A 9,472-nucleotide genomic window follows, 5' to 3' on the forward strand; every position below is an offset into this window, starting at 1 on the left:
GGTTCTGGCAAACCCTTAAGGTTCGAACACTGGGGTGCGGGCGAAGTCTTTTCCTCCCACCGGTCTACGCCCTAGCTCACTAAGATCTCACGGACGAACTCGACGAACTCGCAACACAGAAAGACATGAGGTTTATACTGGTTCGGGTCACCGTTGTGGTGTAATACCCTACTCCAGTGTGGTGGTGGTGGATTGCCTCTTGGGCTGATGATGAACAGTACAAGGGAAGAACAACCTCCTGAGGTTGAGGTGTTCTTGAGCTCGGTGAGCTTGTGTGTGTGAGCATGGTCTGAATGATCCGTCGCCAGCCCGTGCCGCACTATGGTGGCTAGCTCTACTTATATAGGCCCTGGTCCTCTTCCCAAATATAAGCGGGAAGGGAGCCAACAATGGCGGGCCAATTTGAAGGGGACAGCTAGTTCAAGCTATCCTGACAAAAGTGGTATTCGCCTGCCAAAGGCTCTAGTGGTGACGCCGTCTTGGGCTCCACGATGACCTCTTCTTGCCGTCCTCCTGGTCTTGGTCTCGTTGCACCAGTATAGCAACCTTTGCCTGATGCCTCAGTACTCTTCGCCTGCTGGCCTCCTTAGCACCAAAGAGGAAACAAGGATGCTGCGCGCTGGCGCCCGCCTGGTGCCGTGCGTCATGGCTCACGTCACGAGGGCCTCGTGAGGTTTGCCCCGCCTTGATATCTCCGCTCCTTGTGAGCCTGCCTGGCTAGGCCACTCCATAGGAGGCATTGAATCGTCTGCCTCGCGAGGCTTGGACCCTCGTGAGGGTCTTGGATGCTTTGTTGGTGAAGATGGGTCGTACGGCCTGCAGGCTCAGCCACGCCACGGGCCGCAAGAAGGTAAGTATGGGGACCCCCGTTCCCAGGACGCCGACAAACAGCACCAGTGAACCTGGCACCTTCAAAGCCAGAGATGTCAATGGTAGGCCACGACGCAACAAATGCAAACGTCGAAGCAACAATGAAGATACCGAAGACACAATGGTCAATGTTGGATTCAGCGGCTCTAAATCCAGTCAGCAGAAGAATCCATTCAAAGGAAACAAAGATGGTTCACACAGTTTGGACAAAATACTCGATCGGCCTTGCCAGATTCATGGCACCCCTGACAAGCCTGCCAATCATTCCAACAAAAATTGTTGGGTCTTCAAATAGGCCGGTAAGCTAAACATCGAACATAAGGGGAAAGGGCCGCCTAGCGAGGATGACGATGAGCCTCTCCCAACAAACACAGGGGGGCAAAAGAAATTTCCCCCTGAGGTAAAAACAGCGAATATGATCTACATCACTCATATCCCTAAGAGGGAGCGCAAGTGCGCACTAAGGGACGTCTACGCCATAGAGCCAGTCGCCCCAAAATTCAACCCATGGTCGGAATGTCTCATCACTTTTGATCGCAGGGACCATCCGACCAGTATCCATCATGGAGGTTCGATAACATTGGTTCTCGATCCAATCATCGACGGATTCCATCTCACGCAAGTCCTCATGGATGGCAGCAGCAGTCTTAACCTGCTTTATGAAGATACAACCCAAAAAATGGGTCTCAACCCATCAAGAATCAAGCCTACTAAAACCAGCTTTAAAGGAGTAATACCCGGCATGGAGGCCTACTGCACAGGGTCAATAACGCTGGAAGTAGTCATCGGTTCACCGGATAATTTCCGAAACAAAGATTTGATCTTCGACATCGTCCCCTTCTGTAGTGTTTATCATGCACTGCTCGGACGAACCGCTTTCGCCCGTTTCAACGCAGTCCCGCACTATGCTTATCTAAAGCTCAAGATGCCCGGACCACGTAGTGTTATAACAGTCAATGGAAATATGGAGTGCTCCCTCCATACCGAGGAGCATACCGCGGCTCTCGCAGCTGAGTTACAAGGTGGCCTTATCAAGCCGAATATTTCATCACCCATCAAGCCCCCGGACACTGCCAAACAAGTCCGGTCTACCCTGCAGAACGATAGTTCAGTTCATCTAGAGCTGGACTAGCCATTTGGCCTCCATCAAAACCCCCCACCTAATCACGTCATACGTACCGCGCGTGCATAACTACGCACTAAAAATACCATGGGCAAGGACGGAGGCACACTAAGGACAAGGTCCACAATACGGCTCGACCTTGTTCGGACCTTAATCTTCTCCTTCTTCCCCTTTTTCTCTCTTATTTCAGGTTCTTTAAAACCTAGATCAATTTTATGTGGTATAGGGGATCTTTCCCAGGCCCCTTCTATATATACGATCCTCATGAAGGATCCTTCACCAAGGTGAAAAGCGGTGCAGATGTGCGGCGGGGTGTCCAAAGGATCTTCAAGACCACCTTTTTTTAGGACCTGTATACAACTTTCCCTTGTTCTCAAATTCTTGGAATGTAAAATATCCTTGATGCTTATGGCATTCTCTGTAAGAGCACGTTTTGACGTATCAATCAGACTATAGCAGAAACAGTTTTGTCCAACCCTATTCGGTATTGGCTTATTTCATAATCTGTATTCCGTCTTCACGACAGATTGACATATACACCTTAGCATAAATTTCCAGGGGCTCTATTTGGCCACATATATTTTTCAAAAACAAAAAGTCCAAACACTTTAATAGTATACTTCGGCATCCCGAATACTCCATTATATGCATCGGCTCCAAATCATGTCTTTGGTCAATAGTTGGGTTGCCTGGCTCCTGTGGTTACCACCTTACGTTCTGCTTGTTCGGCTAAGGTAGTAAAGGGAGAACTACTACGATTGTATTTCTGGTTCGTCTGGTCAAACACCTCAGTAGAGAAAGCCGAAAACTGACTGTCATGATATAGCGAGAGTTGGTCAGTGGTTCGGCGACTTGCTAAATCTTTTGCGATTTTTTCTGTATTATACGAAGGACTGGCCTCCATCCAGTCACGTGCCTAAAGGCATCTAAGTTCGGATAGCCGCACACGCACCAGGGGCTAGCTCATAGTCCCATTGTCAAACTCCTATGGCTAAGTGAGAGTGATAAAGCCACATAGTCTAATTGCTTGGTTCGCTGCACAGTCACCTCCTTTATGGACCAAGATGTTGGGTCAAGTGTGGTCATGTGCTATTCGAAACACCCCCGTAGTATCTACGTGGGGGCTGAAACCAACGACTGGCAAACTTTCAGATATAAAACTGCCGCACAAGAGGAAAATAATTCTAGTTAAAGGCACAAATATATTATAAAAGCCTTGGTTCATAACACAAAGTATGGGCAGCCCGGATACATTCATTCAAACATAATATCCTTCGAGCATTGACCCTCTATTAAATGGGCACCCTCTAGGACGTCTTCGAAATATTGCTCCGGCTTGCGATAGTCCTTGCCTTCAGGTGGGCCCTCAAGTGCCATGATGGCGGCCTTCATGTTCGCCCAGTGCATCTTAACACGGGCAAAAGCCATCCGCACACCTTCAATGCACGAAGAGCGCTTCACAGATCCAATTCAGGGTAGGGCATTAGCTAGCCACTTGACTTTCTATGCAGCTCCGCCAGCTGCATCATCTGGTCATTCAACAGCGCTGGACGCTCCGTGCGGTAGGTACTGTGACCAGAAGAGTTTCTCCATCGTGTTCCCTCTTGGGCCCGGAAAAACTTTGCAGCATCGGCGGTGCTCTTCGGAAGATCTGCAAATGCGTCTGGAGAACTCCATAGTCGAGTGAGTAGGGCATACTTTTGACTGCCGAATTTACTCTGCAAAAGAATGGGCTTACCAGCCGCTATCTGTTCACCCTGCTTGATCTCCTCGCGAGCTGCCCGGGACTCAGTCCGCACCTCCTTGGCCTCCTAGAGAGCCCTGGTGAGTTCGACTGCTTGGGCCTTATTATTCTCCTCTAAGGCCTCACACTTACCGGCAGCATCCTTGAGCTCTTGCTCGACTTCAGTCACCCTCTCCTAATACTAGCAGCGGGTGGCCTACTCGACCATTAAATCTGCAGCCGCTTTATCAGCAGCCACTTTACTCACCCTCGCCTGCTCTTTGGCTTGTGATAGGGCGCCCTTGAGGGTCTCGACCTCGTTCACACTGCCTACAATCATTTACACGACAAAGTGTGTGAGCTTTAAACTCCGCATTCGCATACAATTTCAGTCGTATAAACGACCTTTAAAAAACTTACCTTGCGCCTCATCGAACCGCTCGTTAATGCGATCGAGGTCATCATCGGCCAGCTTCCGCTTGAGTTCGGAAACTTCAGTGGCCTGGGCGGTCGCCGCCAACAGGGAAGCCTATTCATTCAATAGATATGTACGTTACCTTTTGCGATAATCATTTGATCCTGTGTTCGGCTTTTTTTTTAAACTGAACAAAGTCTCAGGGGCTACTATCTATATACAGGCATATTTCCTTCATATGAAAAAGTGTCTTACGTCGCATACCTCAAAGCCCGTCAATAGGCCGGTGAAGGCTTCATTCAGCCTGCTCTTGGCAGACAGAATCTTCTCAACCACCGTACCCATCAGGGTATGGTGCTCCTCCACGACGGAAGCACGTCGAAGTGCTTCCACCAAAGTGTCTGCCGCCTCCGGATTTATGGAGGTCATCGATGGAGTCGATGATGCCCCCTCCTTCAAAGGGGGTTGCTCGCTTGATTCTAGAGCCGTGTGGGTCTTTGGAATGGTGTTCGGCTGGGGGACGGACTGGTCATGGCCCCCGTCGTCAGTCTCCATGGGGGTTGGTTCCCCCGTGGTCTCAGCAGCCGAGGTGTTACCCTCAGGCGCCCTCTTGGCGGCCTCCTGCACCTCACCATGGCCTGGAGGGGCTCTTCGGGACAACAATTCGATTTCGTCTGTAGCGGTTGGCGGGGAGGCTCGCGGAGGCATCTCGCTCTCCACCATCCCCGGCTCCAGCGAGTTCCCCGAAGATGATGATAATTGGGGGAGATCGCGGGCCGGACTGAAGCACACAATACAAATGTGTTAGAATTACAATAATAAAAAACCGGATATACATATAGTATCCTTGGATACTTACGATGCGGCAGGGGCTTCGACCTGGGGCACCACTCGGGGATGGCTTCGGCATCCAAATCCGAGCCGTCCGAGAGGGATATCTTCCCCCTCTTGGACGCCTCTGCCTCTGGGTCTATGGAGGCCGCCCTTTTCTTATTCTTCCTCCCCTTAAGGGGAGAGTTGCTCTCTTCTTCCTCCTCTTCTTCATCTTCATCTCCCTTGTGGGAGGAGAGAGATTCGGTATCTCCGAACACAACGTCCGACGTGCCATTACGGCCGAGGCCACCTTTGGCCTCCTTGCCCTTCTTCTTGGCCTTCTTCTCCGGTGCCTGATAAGGCACCGGGACCAGCATCCTCGTTAATAGAGGAGTGGCTGGGTCTTCAGGTAGCGGCGTCGGACACCTGATCCGCTCCGGCTTCGCTGTCCAGCCCTGAATGAGGAATGGGCATCTCAAGTATACCCTTTGACTTATGGACCGAAATTATGTTCGAACACAAAAAGCTTACCTCAGTAGCCGGATTCGCGCTGTCGAGACCGATGTCTTCGGTCTTCTCCGGCCACGTCTTCTGGGCCTTGAAAAGCAGTTTCCAGATCTCTTCGTGTGTTGTGCCGAAGAAGCGCTGTAGGGTCCAGGGGCCCTCCGGGTTAAACTCCCACATGCAGAGAGACCGGCATTGGCATGGGAGGATCCGGCGGAAGAGCATCACCTGAATCACGTCGGTGAGGCTGGTGTGCTTATTTATCATACTCTTGATGCGCTTTTGCAGCATCATCACTTTGTTGGTCGACCCCTAGTCCAGACCCTTTTTGGTCCATGATGTGAGCCAGATAGGGGGCCCCTATCTAAATTCAGGAGCGGCCACCCATTTGGTACCGCGGGGTTCGGTGATGTAGAACCACTCCTACTGCCACACCTTCACGGTCTCCACAAAGGCCCCTTTGGGCCAAGTGTTGTTGGGGAGTTTGCTCACCATGGCGCCGCCGCAGTCGGTGTGCTGCCCCTCGACCACCTTCGGCTTCACGTTGAAGACTTTGAGCCATAGGCAGAAATGGGGTGGAATGTGGAGGAGCGCCTCGCACACGATGATAAACGCCGAGATGTGGAGGAAGGAGTTTGGGGCTAGATCGTAGAAATCTAGCCCGTAATAGAACATGAGGCCGCGGACAAAAGGGTGAAGTGGAAACCCTAGTCCGCGGAGAAAGTGAGGGATGAACACAAACCCTCTCACTAGGCTCTGGAGTGGGGATGACTTGCTCTTTGGCCAGGAGCCTATGTGTGATTTCCGCGGTCAAGTACCTCACCTCCGGAAGTTCCTTTATGTCATTCTCCATGACGGAGGAGGCCATCCACTTGCCCTGTGAGCCGGATCCGGACATGGCTGGAGAGGTTGTTGGCGATGGGAAAATTGAAGCTTGGGCGCTGGAGCTCGAGGATGGGAAGGCCGAGGAAGGGAGAAGCCGTGGGATGAAAATAAGGGATCATTTATCCTCTTATATAGGCCATCAATATCAAGCGCCTGCCCACTGGCCTTAAGACTAGACTATTCCCAAGGGGTCGTGTGGATGGCTGATGACCCACAAGTATAGGGGATCTATCGTAGTCCTTTCGATAAGTAAGAGTGTTGAACCCAACGAGGAGCAGAAGGAAATGATAAGCGGTTTCTAGCAAGGTATTCTCTGCAAGTACTGAAATAAGTGGTAACAGGTAGTTTTGTGATAAGATAATTTGTAACGAGCAACAAGTAACAAGAGTAAATAAAGTGTAGCAAGGTGGCCCAATCCTTTTTGTAGCAAAGGACAAGCCTGGACAAACTCTTATATAGAGAAAAGCGCTCCCAAGGACACATGGGAATATTGTCAAGCTAGTTTTCATCACGTTCATATGATTCACGTTCGGTACTTTGATAATTTGGTATGTGGATGGATTGGTACTTGGGTGCTGTCCTTACTTGGACAAGCACCCCACTTATGATTAACCTCTATTGCAAGCATCCACAACTACAACAAAAGTATTAAGGTAAACCTAACCATAGCATGAAACATATGGATCCAAATCAGCCCCTTACGAAGCAACGCATAAACTAGGGTTTAAGCTTCTGTCACTCTAGCAACCCATCATCTACTTATTACTTACCAATGCCTTCCTCTAGGCCCAAATAATGGTGAAGTGTTATGTAGTCGACGTTCACATAACACCACTAGAGGAGAGACAACATACATCTCATCAAAATATCGAATGAATACCAAATTCACATGACCACTAATAGCAAGACTTCTCCCATGTCCTCAGGAACAAACATAACTATTCACAAAGCATAATCATGTTCATAATTAGAGGGGTATTAATATGCATATAGGATCTGAACATATGATCTTCCACCAAATAAACCAACTAGCATTAACTACAAGGAGTAATTAACACTACTAGCAACCTACTAGTACCAATCCCGGACTTGGAGACAAGAATTGGATACAAGAGATGAACTAGGGTTTTGAGAGGAGATGGTGCTGGTGAAGATGTTGATGGATATTGCCCTCTCTCAATGAGAGGAGCGTTGGTGATGACGATGGCGATGATTTCCCCCTCCCGGAGGGAAGTTTCCCCGACAGAACAGCTCTGCCGGAGCCCTAGATTGGATCTGCCAAGGTTCCGCCTCGTGGCGTCGAAGTTTCATCCGACGAGATGGCTTATGATTTTTTCCTCATCGAAAGACTTCATATAAAAGAAGATGGCCATCGGAGGGCCACCAGGGGGACCACGAGGTAGGGGGCGCGCCCAGGGGGGTAGGGCGCTCCCCCCACCCTCGTGGGCAGGGTGTGGCCCCCTGGTGAACTTCATGCGCTCAGTATTTTTTATATATTTTGAAAACATCTTCCGTGAAGTTTCAGGACTTTTGGAGCTGTGTGCAGAATAGGTCTCTAATATTTGCTCCTTTTCCAGCCCAGAATCCCAGCTGCCGGCATTCTCCCTCTTTGTGTAAACCTTGTAAAATAAGAGAGAATAGGCATAAGTATTGTGACATAATGTGTAATAATAGCACATAATGCAATAAATATCGATATAAAAGCATGATGCAAAATGGACGTATCAACTCCCCCAAGCTTAGACCTCGCTTGTCCTCAAGCGAAAGCCGAAATCAGAAAATATGTCCACATGTTTAGAGATAGAGGTGTTGATAAAAGTAAAATATGGACATGAGGGCATCATGATCATTCTTAGAACAGCAACTTACATAATTCTTGTCAAATGATTTCTTATGCTAGAGTAATAATTCAATCACAATTTCAAGTATGAATCGTAAAATTCATTCAAAACTAACAAACTATATTCTCAGTCATTGGAGCAATTGCAATTTATCATAACATAGGAAAGAGTAAATATATAAGAGCTTTTCAGCAAGTCCACATACTCAACTATCATATAGTCTTTCACAATTGCTGACACTCACGCAATACTTATGGGTATGGAGTTTTGATCGGACACAGAGAAAGATAGGGGCTTATAGTTTTGCCTCCCAACGTTTTACCTCAAGTGTAATGTCAACAATAATAGTTCAAGAAAACTCACATCCAATTAGCCATATATACCAAGATCTTTCCAACATACTGTGCTTGCCAAAGGATAAAATGTAAAAAGGAAGGGTGAAGATCACCATGACTTTTATGCAAGGTAGGAGATAAAAGTAAAAGATAGGCCCTTCATAGAGGGAAGCATAGGTTGTCATGCGCTTTTATGGTTGGGTGCACAAAATCTTAATGCGAAAGAATGTCACTTTATATTGCCACTTGTGATATGGACCTTTATTATGCAGTCTGTCGCTTTTATTTCTTCCATATCACGCGATCGTATAAAACTTATTTTCTCCCACACTAATAAGTCATACATATTTAGAGAGCAATTTTTATTGCTTGCACTGATGACAACTTACTTGGAGGATCTTACTCAATCCATAGGTAGGTATGGTGGACTCTCACGGCAAAACTGGTTTAAGGGTATTTGGAAGCACAAGTAGTATCTCTACTTGGTGCGATGAATTTGGCTAGCATGAGGGGGAAAGGCAAGCTCAACCATGTTGGATGATCCATGACAATATAATTTATCTCAGATGCAAGAAAACATAACCCATTACGTTGTCTTCCTTGTCCAACGTCAACTCTTTAGCATGTCATATTTTAATGACTGCTCACAATAATAAAAGATGTCCAAGATAGTATATTTATATGTAAAGACCTCTCTTTCTTTATTACTTCCTATTAATTGCAATGATGACCAATACTATGTTTGTCAACTCTCAACAACTTTTATTCATCATACTTTTTCTATATGAGCTCATTACTCTCCATAAGATCCATATGATCTCTTTGTTCCCTTTTTACTCTTTCTATTTTCTTTTATTCACTTAGGATCATGGAAAAATAATCAAGCCCTTGACTCAACACTAATCTTTATTATATATAGCTCACGGACTCGATTACATAGAGGGATCATAAAGCAAAACTCAA

This window comes from Triticum urartu, chromosome 4A (genome assembly GCF_056163025.1).
Source record: "Triticum urartu cultivar PI428250 chromosome 4A, HENAU_Tu73, whole genome shotgun sequence".
Lineage (NCBI taxonomy): Eukaryota > Viridiplantae > Streptophyta > Magnoliopsida > Poales > Poaceae > Triticum > Triticum urartu.